The sequence below is a fragment of the Felis catus genome, chromosome A2, assembly GCF_018350175.1.
Source record: "Felis catus isolate Fca126 chromosome A2, F.catus_Fca126_mat1.0, whole genome shotgun sequence".
Taxonomy (NCBI): domain Eukaryota; kingdom Metazoa; phylum Chordata; class Mammalia; order Carnivora; family Felidae; genus Felis; species Felis catus.
The window spans coordinates 147,155,099-147,173,261 of record NC_058369.1 but is presented as its reverse complement, the minus strand read 5'-3'; the positions used below and the strand labels follow the sequence as shown (position 1 = coordinate 147,173,261).

Genomic DNA, 18,163 nt, shown 5'->3' with positions numbered 1-18,163 from the left:
AAGTTTGCCTCCAGTGGAATCTTTCCAAAAGCCTGTGGCCCTGACTTAATTTTTACTGACTTCTTAATAAGCACTGCCACAAACGATTTGAATACTTTGGAAATCAAGATTAATAAGTCCCATCAGTCATTAAGATGGTTAAAATCTGTTTCCCTCCAGAGATTAGGTTTAACAAGTTTACCCACAGGACAAGGACTCTGGCCAAAAAACCCAATTGCTCTGAATTGAGAGCAACTGACCGAACCAAGATCAGCCTAGTTGTCTTTATCCTCCCCGGTAGGCAGAGGCTTTGCAGTACAATGAAGTTGTTTAAAACTTTGAGGGCCAATAGACAATTACTGCTTAATGGTTTTGAAAAGAGATATCATGACAGTTACACAAGATTATGAATGTAATTAATGCCACCAAACTGTACATTTAAAAATGGTCAAAATGCTAAACTTCATGCTATGTATATTTTACCACCAAAAAAAAAAAAAAAAGCCACCTGGGGCCCCAGTGTTGCTGGTTCTCTGTCCCGAATGTTCTTCCAATTGCTTAATAATAGCATTGAATCTGAGGCTTTGCCAGCACCTGAGTTTCCCAAAGAGCTCCAAAGGTTGCTTAAGTATTACTGCCATCAGCATGGCAAAGAGAAAAAAAATTAACTTTCCATATTTTGTGCCTTTTTCTCCAGAGATTTAGAAATAATATGAAGCTACTTAGAATCCAGGGATGGAGAAGGGCTTAAGATGGGTGTATGTACATTTGGCATTAGCCTGAGTTGGCATCCACTTCCTTGTGCCCTCATTAAGTGGTACCTGAAATAACTAGCAGGATCATTAAGTGGCTTACCCTAATCCTTCTAAATTGTTAGACTTAATCTAGAATTATGACGATACAACTCCAATTAACTGTCAATAGTTTTTGAACATCCTTTTCTATTGACTATGTCTTTTTCCTGTTTATCTGTTAGCCTGCCACAGCCTTGTGACCCAAGGCTTGGAATGGATCAGGCCTCCTACTCACTCCCTCCTGCGCACACCACATCTCCATGGTAACAGCTTGTCGGGCCCCGCTTGGTGCAGGTTCTGAAGACCTCTCATTTGCAGTCTCAGTCCTGCACAGATTCAGTCTTAATAAGCCAGGCTTCTAAGAGGAGCTTGTGTTAGGAGCACCATCTCTCTAACTGGTAGGGTCTGAAATTGTCCTTAAGCCTCCTTTGGGGTACACCTGAGGAGTCCCCAGTGCCACTGAGTTGCCCTGACCTTCCACCACTGCTACTCAGGCCAGTGGCAGGGTTTCTGCTTCAACCTGAACTCATCGCCTCCTTCCAGCAAGTTCTCCTCCTGTCATCTTCCTCCATTCATGAAGCTGAGAGACATTCAGAGCATTTCAGTCCCTACCTGTGACTGATCCCCAATGTCAGTTGGTACTATTGCTTTGTATCTTTCCAACTCATCTTTCTCTGCATTCCTCTTACCTTTACAATGGTTCAGGCCCACATTGTTTCCTTCTTCAATTACTGCAAGACCCTCCAACCCGGTCCTCCTACTTCCATGTTTGTTTTCCTTGCATCCAATTCCCACATTCCAACCAACGAGAAAACTTCCTAAAAAAGCAGACCTGACACGTCCTTCCCCCACAGAGAGTCAGCATTTCCCATTGCCCTCAGGGTGGATTTCAGACTTACTTGTATGACACACAGGATTACACCTTTATAATGTGGCTCCTGCTCACCTCTCCAGGATCATCTCTTGCCCCCTCCCCTGCATTATTCTTACCTCAGCCACACCAAAACACTTTACTCCTCCAATGACCCACTGTTCTCTCTTGCCTTTGTGATTTCACTGCTGTCTCCCCCACCTGGGGTGTCCTTCCTCCTTCCTTCTGTATAAGCCTTTCGTACATTGTTGGGAAAGTTTTCCCAGCTCTCAAATCTTATGTGCCTGTTCTAAGTTCTCCTAGAGCTCCTGTGTTTATTCCCCTTCTGCCATTCTGCTGAACTGTCAACTCCACAAGGGTAGAGTGTGCCAACCTCTAGCTCAGTGCCTACAATATTCATTCAAATGTCTGTTGTGTAAGTGAAAGAACGAAGAATAAGCCTTTGGAATAAAAATATCACCACGTGCTGATTATAAGTACATCCTTTTCCAGAGTCTTCTGTTGTTGGGCACCATTCATCCACCAGATTGGACCAGATAGGAATTTGCTACACCACCAGGATGTTGCAATTTGGACTGCTGGCCACTGTCCTTAGGGACACTTCTACAAATGGGTCATTTGCCCCAGCTCAGCTCTGGCTGGTCCTGGTTGCCTCCTTTTTGTTGGTCACTAGGGAGCTCCCTGCTGGCCTTGTGGCTGAACCCGTGTGGCTTCTGTCAGCAGCTGGAGAGCCGTTCCTAAGAGCTGAGGTAGTGAGTCAACCCTCCTTTCATTGCCCAGGGAAGATTCCTTTTTCCCTGGTTATGCAATGTCACCCAGGCTGTGTTTTCCTTAGTGGAATCCAAGATTTGGAATCATGGCAAGAGGAGAAAGAGGCAGATAATCTCAGGAATAGATATGCTCTGTCATGTTTCTCAGGAGAATTTGGTGGGAAGGGAGGGTAGGGGCCAGGGCAGGATGAGGAAATTGGTAAGGGACCTGTGTTCGTAGATAAAGGAGGAGTTGAATGGATATGGATATGGATACTCTTCCCCAGAGAGTTCAATGGGTTATCTGGGAAAGAAGCCAGAAAAAGAGATACCTCTCACCAGATCTGGGTGCCCACCCACGTGGGTACATAGTATTAAAGAGCATTCAGCCCTCAGCAGTGTTCCATTCACTTATTCCTAAATCAACACATTCTCTCATATTCCAGAAATTAGAAACCAGCCAACTTTTTGCCATGGACCTGGATAAGATGCAAAAATAATGGATTTTGTCTCAAACTGAGTTCCCTTGCTACCAGGCTTACAGAGATAGGGAGGAATAAGGACTTTGGGAAGAGGAGGTAGCAAAGCAAAGGCACAATTTCATTTTCTCCTCTGCAGTAAGAAAGCAAAAGATCCATTAGATGAGAAAATGTATGTGAAAGCACTTAGCACAGTGCTTGGCAAATAGATGGGATTCAATAATATTGACTTTTTTTGTTTTATCTGTGCTCAGTGTAAGGACCCATAAGGCAGTCTAGTGTGTAGGAAGAATAACCGGGGAGCCATTTGGAGTAAGGGAGTGTTCTCTACCTGGATGATAGTTAAAATTTTGCTGTTAGATGGGAATGCAAGCTGGTGCAGCCACTCTGGAAAACAATACAGAGGTTCCTCAAAAAACTAAAAATGGAACTACCCTACGACCCAGCAATTGCACTACTAGGCATTTATCCACAGGATACAGGTGTGCTGTTTCGAAGGGACACATGCACCCCCATGTTTATAGCAGCACTATCCACAATAGCCAAAGTATGGAAAGAGCCCAAATGTCCATTGATGGATGAATGGATAAAGAAGAAGTGGTATATATATACAATGGAGTATTACTTGGCAATCAAAAAGAAGGAAATCTTGCCATTTGCAACTACGTGGATAGAACTGGAGGGGATTATGCTAAGTGAAATTCGTCAGAGAAAAACAAAAATCATTGACTTCATTCATATGAGGACTTTAAGACACAGAACAGATGAACACAAGGGAAGGGAAGCAAAAATAACATAAAACCAAGGAGGGGGACAAAACAGAAGAGACTCATAAGTATGGAGAACAAACTGAGGGTAACTGGAGGGGTTGTGGGAAGGGGGATGGGCTAAATGGCTAAAGGGCACTAAGGAATCTACTCCTGAAATCATTGTTGCACTATATGCTAACTAATTTGGATGTAAATTTAAAAAAATAAAAAATAAAACAAGTTAAAAATTTTTGCCATTAGAGTTTCTTTCCTTTGACTCTATTAAAAAGCAAATACCAATTGGGGATAAAACACATTGTTTTTAGACATTTCATTTTTACTATTGATGGTTGATTTTATATATAATAAGTATATATGTATATAAAGTATAATGTATAATGTATTTATGTATAATAAGTATATATGTATACATATATAAATATATGTACATATTATATACATATTTCTTTTTTACAGCCAGTAGTGGAGATAACATAAATGTCATAAATGAGGAATAAGTACAAATTTACTATTTCTCAAAGCTAGACAAAAACCTACCAGTCTGAACTGGAAAACTCTTATCGCTTCTGCTGTTTAAATTTTTTTTTTTTAAGTTTATTTACTTTTGAGAGAGAGAGAGTGAGTAGGGGGCGGGCACAGAGAGAGGGAGACATAATCTGGAGCAAGCTCCAGGCTCTGCACTGTCAGCACAGAGCCCGATGTGGGGCTTGAACTCACGAACTGTGAGATCATGTCCTGAGCCGAAGTCAGACACTTAACCAACTGAGCCACCCAGGCGCCCCTATAACTTCTACTATTTAAATAAATAACTTTAGGGGCATGTAGCTGGCTCAGTCAGTAGAGCATGTGATTCTTGATCTTGGGTCATGAGGTTGAGCCCCACATTGGGCATGGAGCCTTCTTCAAAATCTTTAAATAAATTTAACATTTACAAGTTTCTTATAGAGAGGAGACAGTAATGTAGAAACCAAGGAACAACCAGGTTATTTGCCTTAATACTGAGGCACTTTCTTAATCGGACATGTGAGGTATGGCAGAAGGTCTTATCTATTGACAACTTAGAAAGTGATATCTGAGGCCAAAGGAAAACAGAAATCACTGCCACTTTTATGCATTTAAAGTGCTTAATAGGCAGCTTCTAATTCTACTTCATGTATTTTTAAAAAAAATTTTTTTTTTCAACGTTTATTTATTTTTGGGACAGAGAGAGACAGAGCATGAACGGGGGAGGGGCAGAGAGAGAGGGAGGCACAGAATCGGAAACAGGCTCCAGGCTCTGAGCCATCAGCCCAGAGCCTGACGCGGGGCTCGAACTCACGGACCGCGAGATCGTGACCTGGCTGAAGTCGGACGCTTAACTGACGGCGCCACCCAGGCGCCCCACTACTTCATGTATTTTAATACTACCCAAACCTAGAACAGCACACATAGTACTTGTAAGTGCTCAATAAATGTTTAAAACCAAACTAAAAACCAAAATAAAGCAAAACCAAACTGGTATTTGTTGACACATGTCAGCTATGTCCCACACTAGGTTCAATAAAACTATCAAGTTCATGCAAGCCCTGAAAACAAAGTGCCCACATTCTGTATTTGTGGGGACTACCCACATGTACTTTCTTTTTACTCTCAACAGTTTCCTGAGATATGTATTAATACTAGCCTAGAGTTCAAGATTCCTAATTCCAAAATTAATAGACAAAAGTAAAAGACTAAGAAAACAAAATAAAAACAGAAAAACAAGCAACTTTTTTTTGGGGGGGGGGAGAGATTCCCCTTTATTTTAATAAAGAACAATTACAAGTCAATAATTAAAACACAGAAAAATTGACAAAGGATCCAAACAAACAAATCCTAAAAGGAGATCTCTGTAACAATCAAAGAAAGGCTCTGCCTAAAATCTGAGTTCAGAGCTGTCTGCTAAATGGCCTGGACCAGACCTCATAGCCAAGGCTGAAGATAAATGGGCCTTTTTCCATGCCCTAATCCCAAATCTAATCTTGCAACTTTAACACCCTCCACCGGGAGTGAAGACATCAGAAAGCCAAGAGCCCTGGAAAGAATAGGTCAGCACTGTCCGGGCTTCATGGATAAACACAGCTGTGGAGGAGGAATGCACAGGGCAGCCTTCCAGAGCCTGTGGACCCCCTGATATTCCTTGCAGAGGGAATCAAGCTTTGTCTGGCCTGTGCAGAGCCTCTAGAGTCTAGCTGCTCAAAGTATCGTTCGTGAGCATCTTCAAGAAGCTTACAGAAATGCAGAGCCTCTAGAGTCTAGCTACTCAAAGTATGGCTCGTGAGCATCTTCAAGAAGCTTACAGAAATGCAGAGCCTTTAGTGCCCACTCCAGGCTTCTTGAACTAGAACCTGCATTTTAGTAAGCTTCCCAGGTGATGTTGATGTGCATGCACAGTGGAGCTTGAGAAACACTGCCCTTGGGGACCTGGCTCAGGGTTTCCTCATTATAGGTGCTCAGTAAATGTCTGCTGATTGAATGAAAGACTGGACAGGGTATCTCTGGGGTCCCCCTCTAAAGTAAATCATCTGACTTACTGAAAACTCGTCACTCTTCATGCTGAGTAAAGCATTAACCATTTTACAAAGGGCTTTAAGTAAGATTAATGAATTAATAACAGTATTTTGGTATTGATATTTTCTACAGTGAATTTAGAGTTTCTTATTAATAATACCATTTCACTAGGCTTCTTTATATGCCCAGGAGGCACCAAGGAGGCACAAATCTTTCTCTATTGCCCTTTCTGGAATTACTGAGAATGTAAAACCAAATGAGTAAAAACGAGAATAACAAATCTGAAAATGCTGGAGAAAAGGGTGCCCACCAATGCAGGACACTGCTGTTTTACTTGACTTTCAGAGAATGTAGTCCATAAGCTTTCACCTTGTGCCACATGGGTCTCTGTATGTGGAGGGGGTGATGGCGAAGAGGGAAAGAAGAGAAAGAAGAGACCAAGGATTAAGGACCCCTGTGCTGTCCTATGAGCAGAATCACCAAATCTGGCCATTAAGGTGCTTCTGAAGCACCTGTTCACCATTATCATTGTCATTACCATCACCATCACTTTTAATTCTACTTGCTGTCTGCCAATGTCTTTACTGAGAAGACCGCCTTCGTAGTGACCCAAACCTTAATGTCAAGGTTGGTCATCGACCTTAGGCTGCCAGGAAACCAGTTAAAAGAAAGAGACAAGAGGGATCCATGGGATGGAGAAGGATTCTGAGTTCCGCTAATGAATGAGGTGACTCACGTCTGACTCAGACAAGCGAAGCCGAGCCTGGGAGATGGGAGGCGGTGCAGGGCAGACCTCAAAGGAGCTCTGCTGAAATGTTCAAATGGGAGCTGGGCTGCCAGGGACGTGGTGTTATTTAGAGAACTGCCTGTAGCTCTGGCATTGGAAGGAAGAGTGGATCCTGAAAACAGAAGGAGAAAATTGCACCTGAAGCCAGAAACCAAGTTGTGAATCTTCTGTGCTTTGACAAACATGTAAAGTCTCTAGTGACACTGACCTGCTCTTTGGGAAATCTCAGAATATGAACTCAATAGGAATTCATTGTCATCAGGTCCCTGGGGAGTAGAGGTAAATCATGTGTCACCCTCTGTTTTTCTAATGCTCTCAATTAGAAAAATAAGCCTCCTTTGACTTTATTATTATTATTATTATTATTATTATTATTATTATTTGTAATGTTTTCATTCATTTTTGAGAGACAGAGCAACAGACTCTGAAGCAGGCTGCAGCCTCTGGCTGTCAGCACAGAGTGCGATGCGGGGCTTGAACCCGCGAACCATCAGATCATGACCTGAGACAAAGTTGGACGCTTAACCAACTGAGCCACCCAGGCATCCCCACTTTCTTTAGTATTTTACTTTTGGAGAACATTGTGATGCAACCTGTGCTCATGGGTAGATTTTTTAAAAATCTGAACATGTGACTAAGGCACCTTCTCTCTTATTAATGTCTAATTGAGGTTCTGAGTTTGAAGATCCTAAGGTCATATATTATTACGAAGGTTGGTAACTGCACTGTCCTATGTGAATTGTATTGAAATGATATGCACACAAGTGACACAGGATCTGTATGTAGATCCCCTGAAAAGCATGCATTTGTGAGATGGCTGGCTGTAGGTATGACTATCTGGGTGACACAGTTTGTCTCCATGTGCTAAGTAACCCACACAGATATTAACCCTACAACCTCAGCCTCATTAAGATGATGCATACCAACAAAGCTCTCTAAAAATAATTTTGGTTAATTACATATTTATATGTGATTTGATGACTATGGTCACAAACGCAGTTCACCAGAATGGCACCAAGGCAGTGGAAGAGACAGGGGTTCTCTGGCATTTTGCCCACCTGTGAACTTTCAAGAAATGAAAATTAAATTGCTCCAAAAGCAAAAGTATTTCAACTTTGCCTGCCCCCAGCAGATGGCAACAACAATTGGGACACCATTGTTTTAGCATTGGTCAACTAGTTTTCTGTCATCAGCAGGTTTGCTCTATTTAATTTGGGGTGCTTGGCAACATTATTAACCTCAGTATGTCTAATAATCGCAAAAGCAATAAGAACGTTGAATGTGCTATTGAGGAGAGGTTTAGGATTTTGAAGAAAATAAAAGATAGTCACAAATTGAATGTGGTAAGAAAAATCACCATTGTTGCATGTGGGTAAAAGATGGATCATTAGTTAATAGAGGTGATTCAGAAAGACAAAGAGAGATTAAAAACGTGAAAAAAACCTGGCAGGGTCTATGCAATGAACAGTAATCAGTAAGAAATGAGGAAAGGTAATTCAAGAAATGGAAGTAATCTGGAGTGTGAGATTAGAGAACTGACATCAACTTTAGTGCCTATACAGTTGACTATTGAACAATGCAGGGTTAAGGGTGCCAGCCCCCCCCACACACACTAAAAAAATCTGTGTATAACTTTGACTTCCCCAAAACGTAACTACTAATAGCCTACTGTTGACTGGAAGCCTTACTGATAACATATGCAGTCAATTAACACATATTTTGTATGTTTTACATATTATATACTGTATTCTTACAAATAAAATAAGCTAAAGAAAGGAAAATGTTATTAAGAAAATCAGAAGGGGAGGGGCGCCTAAGTGGCTCAGTCAGTTAAGCATCCGACTCTTTTTTTTTTTTTTAATTTTTTTAATGTTTATTTTTGAGACAGAGGGAGACAGAGCATGAATGGGGGAGGGTCACAGAGAGGGAGACACAGAATCAGAAGCAGGCTCCAAGCTGTCAGCACAGAGCCCGACGTGGGGCTTGAACTCGCGGACTTGAGATCATGACCTGAGCTGAAGTCAGATGCTTAACCGACTGAGCCACCCAGGCGCCCCAAGCATCTGACTCTTGAGTTTGGTTCAGGTCATGATCTCACAGTTCATGAGTTCAAGCCTTACATTGGACTCTGCACTGAAGCCTGCTTGGGATTCTCTCTCTCTCTCTCTCTCTCTCTCTCTCTCTCTCTCTCCCTCTGCTCCCCCTCCCCGCCCCCGCTTGTGTGCATGCTCTGTCTCTCTCTCTCTCTCTCTCTCAAAAAAAAAAAAAAAGAAAGAAAAAGAAAATCATAAGAGAAAATACATTTACAGTACTATATTATATTTATCAAAAAAATCTGCTTTATGTAAGTGGTTCAAAGCCATTATTTAAGGGTCAAGTATAATCCAAATATTAATTCAGGTAAGGCCTGAAAATATGTACAACACTTTTTAAAAAATTAATTAATTTATTTTGAGGCTCTGTGTTGTCAGCCTGATGCAGGGCTTGATCCTATGAACCAAGAGATCATAACATGAGCCAAAATCGAGCCAGATGCATACCAAACTGAGCCACCTTGGTGCCCCTGTCATAAGCATTTAAAAGCCAGGTGTTGTAAAAGTCCTCATTCTGAAACCTTTGCTGAACACCAGTGATAGTTCCATAGATTCAATATCTGTTAGATCAACACAACATTAAATTCCCTGTGGAAGCTGCTGAAGAGTTCTTTATCATACTTGGTGCAGCCTACCAAGGGCTGCCTTGACCATTTCTCAATATATATGAACTGGTCTGTTTTGGATAAAGAAGCCCAGTAGAATGGATATCAGCAAGGAGAGGAGAATGCTACCTAGGTTTGAAGCTTTGAAGGACCATGGAACTCCCTTTTGGTGGAAATGTGTCTTTCTAAGTTTAAGTCACTCTTAGCCATTGTTGTCTTACTAATGGTCTTTCACAATTCACCTGTTTGTAAGGTGCAAAAAATGTGTATATATGTGTCTCTGTATTTTTTTCCCAATCATGCTTTTTTATTTCACATGGGGTTGTAGGATTTTCCTTTAGGCTTTAGTTAATTCTTTAATATGATTTCCTATGGCAGCTTGATATTCCATTTCCTTATTATGTCATTTGATCCACCCTTTGCTGAACTAATAAGAATGCTGATATTTATATAACTTGGCATAAATTATTATGCTTTTCTGAACACTTCACTGGGATAAATTAGCAGAATAAAGTTACTGGCTCATAATGTTATGAACATCTTTAGAGTTTTAATATATTTCCAAATTTGCCTTCAGAAAGGTTTGGCCATCTGATAACTCTTCCAGAAATTTATCAGTGTTCCTCTTTCCATGTACTTTTGTCAGTACTAGATACTATTTTATCTCCACTCATTTTTGAGGGTATTTTAAAATGTTTTATTTATTTGGTTGTTATCAAGACCTCTTTCTATGATTTTAATGCATGTTTTTTGTGAATTTTTCCATCGAAATATTTGCCTTTTAATTATTGACTTGTAATAGGTCTTTGTATATTAAGGAAGCATACCTCTCCCCTCAATTTTTTATTAGTCTTTTAACTTTATTTATAGTGGCCACCTTTGTTTTTCATCTCTAAAGATAATACCAGTCACAATTAATTCACATGGCCAATGAGGAGACCAAATATGAAATTATTTGTGAAAATGCTATAAAACATAAAGGATTTTTATCATATACTTCTAGGGTTGATGCTACCCAGAAATTGAGATTATTTATTGGCCTACAAGTCTAAAATGAATTTGTAGGTAATTAAACTTCTATTCTCGGCTCTGACAGTACCTTACAAAACAAGAAATTAATTTAAATCTTTTGTACCATAGTTATTAAGAATGTTATAAAAAATAAACAATGATGTCAGATATAAAAGTGCTCTGAGACTTTTCAATGGTTCTACATAAAACCAAGTTGTTGCATTATTATTCTTTTACTTTCTTTTCAAAAATCTAATTAATCCAGTATAGGTGCATTATAACAGGAAAGGCACTATATTGATCACTACTGTTACTTTAGGCTCATCAGTTATGCCCTGCTCACCTTCCCAGATAGTCCTTTCCTCAAGCCTTTCTTTACTTGAAAACAAAAAGAGATCCATCAGTGAAAAACTCTTCTCCAATAAAAAGAAATGGTTTCTTTCTTTCTTTCTTTCTTTCTTTCTTTCTTTCTTTCTTAGCAGGCTCCATGCCCACTGTGGGGCTGGAACTCACAACTCTGAGATCAAGTCACATGCTCCACTGACTGAGCCAGACAGGTGCCCAGAAGTGTTTTTCTTAATTGCATAGTTTTATAATTAACTAAGTAATATTAGTAACAATATTTATTATTATTATTATTATTATTATTATTATTATTTTAGTAACAATATTTAAAGGCATGCGTGGACAAGTCTTGCTCCCAGTGATAAATCCATCCTCCCTCTGGCCCCACCCTACTCCCTATGGCTTCTTTGTATTCTTCCAGTGTTTCTTCATATGTATGCAAGCAGGTACAAATAAATATTATCACTATAATTCCTCTTTTCATTCACAAAAGTTGCATACTATATACATTGTTCTCTACTTTGCTTTTTTAAACTAAACAATATATCTTCAACAGAAGACCTTCAATAGGAAGATATTTAATGTAAACAAGAGACATGATGACATTGGCATTAAACAAGAACGTTTTAAAATTCCTGTGTCAGTTCTGTCACCGTAATTATAGAAGCTTAGAGCTGGATACTGTGGTAAAAGCTTTGCTGGGTCAGTCATCAAACCTGTTCCTCTTTTTCTTCAGCACAGGACTGCATTTGAAGCTTCCCTTGCTGTTGGGTGTGACCATATGACTGGATAGAAAAAACGTGAGCAGAGCTTATGTGCACCACTTCTAGGTCCAGCCTATAAGGATCTCTCCGCGCAATCCTCTATGTTCTTTCCCTGTCAGCAGGATGTCAACACCTACAGTAACCTCATAAGCCACATGCTGAAGATGGCAGAATTACAAGATGGAAGGGCCTGGTTCCTTGAACAACACTTGGAAGAGAGCCACCCACCATGAGCACCCATTTTGGATGTTTTATGAGTGAGAAATAAGTTTCCTATCATGTTAATAGTGCAGTAAATATGGGGCACCTGGGTGGCTCAGTTGGTTAAGGGTCCAACTTCAGTTCAGGTCATGATCTCGTGGTTTGTGAGTTCAAGCCCTGCACTGGGCTCTGTGCTGATGGCTCAGAGCCTGGATCCTGCTTCACATTCTGTGTCTCCCTCTCTCTCTGCTCCTCCCCCACTCACACTCTGTCTCTCTGTCTCTCAAACATAAATAAAACATTTTTTAAAAACTTAAAATACTGCAGCAAATATTATCTTAATTAGCTTAGATAACAACTTCAAATCTCCTCTAGTCCAATGACTGGCATATGGCAGTTGCTCAACAAATGTGTCTGGATAAATGAGTGAATATTTAAACACCTCTGGAGATAAAGAATTAATCCACTGCCCTATCGGCCCATTTAATACATTTCAATCAGCTGGAATTATTGGAAAATTACTTATATGGCGCTAAAACCCATTACCTCTAACTTGTACTCAAGACTGCCCTTCCCAGTCATTCAAAATTAAGTCTGAACTCTTTTCAAGGCAGCCCTTCAATTATTTTATACTTCCTCTCATTCCGTCCGTGACAAACCTCTGGTCTCCAAGCTACATAGCCTAATGTTTTTAATTGTTCTTATTATGTTATAGTTACTAAAACTCTTATCACCATCTTTACCCCCTTCTGGGCACTTTTGGGTTTGTCATTGTTTCCCATTCAGTGGGTACTCAGAACAGAATGTCATACTCTTGGCAGACACTGACCAGCCCTGGAGGGTACCAGTTGCCTTTCCTAGTCAGGACTCCATACTTCAATCAAAACAGCTTAATATTTTAACAGTCTTAGAAGTGGTCGTATCACCTGTTGACTCATTTTGAGCTTGGTCAATCTTCCTACTTCTCTCTCCTCTGCACCCCGCATACACCATAATTTATTTATTTATGTTTATTATTATTATTTTTTTTAGTGTTTATTTGTTATTGACAGGGAGAGAGACAGAGCATGAGCGGGAGAGGAGCAGAGAGAGAGGGAGACACAGAATCCGAAGGACAGAGCCTGATGCGGGGCTCGAACTCACGGACAGCAAGATCATGACCTGAGCTGAAGTCGGACGCTCAACCGACTGAGCCACCCAGGTGCCCCTACACCATAATTTATTATATGACCTTAGACAAATCATTTCACTTCTTCTCTAGGACTAATTTCTCATGAGAAAAGTGAGGTGGTTGGAGCAGATGATTTCTGAGTTATTTATCCCCCTGCCCATCTTAATATTCTTTGGGTCTAAAATAGGAAGTTCTGAGAGCTCACATAGTATGTACCTTTTTTAAAAATTATTTTTAATGTTTATTTATTTTTGGGAAAGACAGAGATAGAGTGATAGTGGGGGAGGGGCAGAGAGAGAGGGAGACACAGACTCCAAAGAAGGCTCCAGTCTCTGAGCTGTCAGCACAGAGCCCAATGCAGGGCTCCAACTCACGCACTGTGAGATCATGACCTGAGCTGAAGTTGGATGCTTAACCAACTGAGCCACCTGGGCGCCCCTGTATGTACCTTTTTATGTAGAATCCTTCACCTATAGCAGTATGAAAGTATAAATTTGCCTGGAAACATTAAACTCATTGAACAACATGAAACCGTACAGGTAATTTTTCTCAGCTTCCATTCACAGATATGTGGACAACATGTGGGAAGTTGTATCTATACAACTAAGGCCAAGGACCTATGCCAAACTATAGTAGTCAAGGAGGGAAAAAAAAAAACACAGGCAAAAAAAAAAAAAAAAAGAAAAGAAGAAAATAAAACAAGCAGTGAGAGCATGAGGGGAATCAGGGTGTGGTTTTCTCTGAAGGAATACTCCATCCATCACTTTGTTAACCCAAGGGACGATGACCATGAAAAAGAGGATACACATTTCACTCAGCAGAAAGCCTGGTTTGATATTTTGTCAATTTCCTCATCTCATTTCACATATCATCCAAACGTGCCAAAACCCAAAACAAAACAAAACAAAAAACCACTCAACCACTCAATGGGCAAATAAATGTATGTGCTGTGGGCGGAAATCAAACCATGTCTCCATAACCCTTGCCCTTGGTTAGTTTCTTATAAAGTAGACATCTTCCGTGATTTTAGCTGATTAATTCCTCCTGGTGTTTCTGCATGACTGTCCTCCATCCATGCCACAGAGGCTGGTTCCACTTTCCAGGCTCCACTGAGATTCTCCGCATTATTATTTGACCTCTTTTGAAAAACTCATTGCCAGCTTTATAACCCGATCTGGGCACACCCCCCGTTGGGGCCTGCATTTCCTGTGGATGATGCGTTGGTTTCCTAGGTGACAGTGGGAAGGAATAGACCTGTTAGCTTGTGGCTTCTGACTCACTCTCTGCAATGGACGTCACAGAATCGTGGCTGAGCAAGTGGATGCTGAGAAAAACATGTGCTCCAGGGAGCAGCGGGGCACCAATGGTTAAAACCGTCCCATTGTACCAGCTCTCTCTCCCACTAAGCAAGCCAACAGACTGACATAATATCAGATCTGAAAAAAAAGCAACAGATTTGGAACCTCTCTGAACTCCCAGTCGTATAGAAGTGCACAGTGGAGTCCTAGTTACAACACCAATATTTTGTTCCTTTCCTTGTTTAGAATTTCCTTTTTTTTCTGGAGTGTGAAAGTACCAGGATTCTCTAATGAAATGTCAGATGGAGGCTGAAGAGCAGGAAGTAGAGACAAACCAAAAACTCACCAAAAGCCTGTTTACTAAGATGACAGCTCTTTTTTTTTTTTAATTTATTTTTGAGAGAGAGAGAGAGAGAGAGAGAGAGAGAGAAGGGGGGGGAGAGAGAGACGGAGCGTGAGCGGGGGAGGGGCAGAAAGAGAGGGAGACACAGAATCCGAAACAGGTTCCAGGCTCCGAGCTGTCAGCACAGAGCTCGATGCGGGGCTCATACTCATGAGTCACAAGATCATGACCGAATCCAAAGTCGGACACCTGACTGAGCCACCCAGGCGCTCCAAAGGAGACAGCTTCCTTTGATCTTTCACATTTGCTCCCCGAGAGGAGAAGGTTAACTCACAGTGGGCTAACCAATTATCAGAGTCCAGGATGAAAAATACATTCTGTTGTGAAATTAATCTTCAGAAAAGCTGGATTTCATGAAGCCTAGACACACACACACACACACACACACACACACACACACACAGAGTGAGGGGGGTGGAGAGAGAGAGATTAACTTTCTAGCTACCTCTTTTTCTATCAGCTGAACCCAGCAACGTACAAGTCAGGGAAGACTGCCTGGAATAAAACACACGGAAGAGTTCCTTTGTCCTTTAAATCTGAACCACTAAAGACTGAATGGATTCTTTAGATTCTTGAATTCCTTAAATGACCAACAAACCTAAAGGTTCTCTACTGGAGATAATGCATCTTGTTTTCCACGGAGCCTTAAGGGATGCTTTAAATAGCATCAGCAAGCATCCGAATGAATTAGACAGCAAATGTAGGTTAGCTTTATTTAGACAGATAAAGACAAGCAGAGAAAGTTGTCTGGTTCAAGGGCAGTGCAGCCTGACACGACAGCATTTCTCAGAGGAGGGGAAATTGCTTTGGGAGAGAGAGGTATTTTGGGCAAAGAGCAAAGTTCCTTGGATCACCAGGGGAAGCAATGCTAAGTTCTTCAGTACAGAGGAGCAGGAATTAAGAGTGGCCTGCCACTCACTGAAGGAAAGATCTATAGATTTAAAATGTAAAACAGAACTCAGCATCCCTAAGTTCACATATGCATCCTCTTTTCTCTCTCTCGCATTCCTTGGGAGCACCATCAGAAAGGACACACTTCCCAGAACATGAGCTGAGGCAGGGAGTTTATCAGACTCCTCTGGAATGGGACTCTGCATCCCCAGCAAGTTCTGCTTCAGGAATATGTCCAGATGGAGGGCCCCTGGAGATGGGGGAGCCCAGAAAGCAGGGAAACTGGCAAATACGAGGGCATCCACTCATTAGACAAAAATGTAGGTGCCTGGAAAAAAGGTGCAGTGCATGAATTTGGTTTACTTTTTTCTCCTTTTCCCCCCATCCCTTGAATTATTTTCTGAAAACAAACTTCTTTTTTTTTTTTTTTCAACGTTTATTTATTTTTGGGACAGAAAGAGACAGAGCATGAACGGGGGAGGGGCAGAGAGAGAGGGAGACACAGAATCGAAACAGGCTCCAGGCTCCGAGCCACCAGCCCAGAGCCCGACGCGGGGCTCGAACTCACGGACCGCGAGATCGTGACCTGGCCGAAGTCGGACGCCCAACCGACTGCGCCATCCAGGCGCCCCTGAAAACAAACTTCTTATAAAAAGCAGTGGGTCTAGAAAAATGTGTACAACTTTCTGGTTTCATTTGTTTTTACTGTGTTTACGGTTTCTGGTCTAACTTTTTGCTAACTTTTCTCCTCAGCGGGCCAAAGTCAAGTGATATTTGATGTCAGCTTGTAGCCCTATCAGTAATTTGTTTTAAAAATAAAAAACAAGTTCAATCCATTATGATGTTCCAAATGTAGCACTGAATTTAGACTTGTAAAAATATCTTCAGAAAAATCTAAAAATTTAGATTTGCATAGATTTCCATTTCCTCCAAATCTAATTTTTATATGTTTCCTTTTTTAAGGGTCTCGTAACTTCTGAAAATTATACATCTTTAAATGTCGCCGAGGCAGGTATAGCAGAGGGAAATACTATGTTATAACCCTGTCATGAAGCAGAAGTTAAGCTTCATTGTGAATTAGGCATGTATTCCACTTTCTTTGTACTTACCATTTAATAATTCACTTCCTTCTTCCCTCCCTCCCTTCCTCCCCTCCTTCGTTCCTTCCACAGTTATTTACTGAGAGCCTACCCTACACAAACAGTGAGCATCAGACTTACTTGCTCCCCTTCTCCATTACTGGGGGATTCTCTCCCTAATCATTGCCTCTCCCCTCTGTCTACCCCAAGCCCATTCACTACTTACCTGGTAAACTAGCATATGGACTAATAATGTATTCACTTGGGAACTACTGTTTTGCACATTTACCAAAGCACACAAAACTTCTCTCATTCACTGCCCCAAACTCACTATACTTTTAGCCATTTGTAAAACTGGCAAATCAGTTAATCAATTTAATTCTAAGAAGGAGGTGGAAAGCCAATTCCTGTGACTATATTTGTAAAGTAGTAGAGTCAAAAGACTCATATGAGACCTGGTACCATGCTTATCCCAGTGTTATACTAACTTTTTTTTTTAATGTTCATTTATTTTTGAGAGAGACACAGAGTGAGCAGGGGAGGAGCAGAGAAAGAGGGAGACACAGAATTGGAAGCAGATGCCAGGCTCTGAGCTGTCAGCACGGAGCCTGACATGGGGCTTGAACTCATGAGCTGTGAGATCATGACCCGAGCCAAAGTTGGACGCTTAACCCACTGAGCCACCCAGGTGCCCCAAATGTTATACTAACTTTTAGTAAAACCCCCTCACCTAAAGTCTTCATTTTTGTAGTTACAAGAATGTGATCAAAAGGGAGACTAGTCTTTTATTCCTTTTTGGTAAAGACACTAACATTTCTATATGAAGTGAAATGAAAAAACTTAACATCCCTGAGGGGCGCCTGGCTAGCTCATTTGAGAGGAAGTGACTCTTTTGTTTTTTAACCTGTTTTTTCTTTTCTTTTCTTTTCTTTTCTTTTCTTTTCTTTTCTTTTCTTAATATAATTTATTGTCAAATTGGCTTACATACAACACCCAATAAGAGAAAGTGACTCTTGATTTCAGGGTCCTGAGTTTGAGCCCCATGTTGGGGGTAGAGATTACTTAAAAAGAAAAGAAGGAAAGAAAGAAAGAAATGGAAAGAAAGAAAGAAGAAAAAGAAAGAAAGAAAGAAAGAAAGAAAGAAAGAAAGACAACAAAACTTAACATCCTTGGGATCTATATTTCTTGCTCTGACATCTGCAATCACTTCACTATTATTAGATTATCTTTATTAAAATTTCCCAATTTGTGCTAATAATGAGACTTTTTAAGTGTTCTTCAATAAGTCAATCTCAGAACTCACTTTTAATATTTTTTAAGTGCTGGAGGGAAAAAAAAAACTTG

General features: G+C 40.8%; 1 protein-coding gene across 1 annotated transcript in view; it reads right to left on the bottom strand.

Annotated features, from left to right (window-relative positions):
- MKLN1 (muskelin 1) overlaps nt 1–18,163 on the bottom strand; it is a 378,358-nt gene that overhangs the window by 260,911 nt on the left and 99,284 nt on the right. The gene's annotated exons all lie outside the window — the stretch shown is intronic.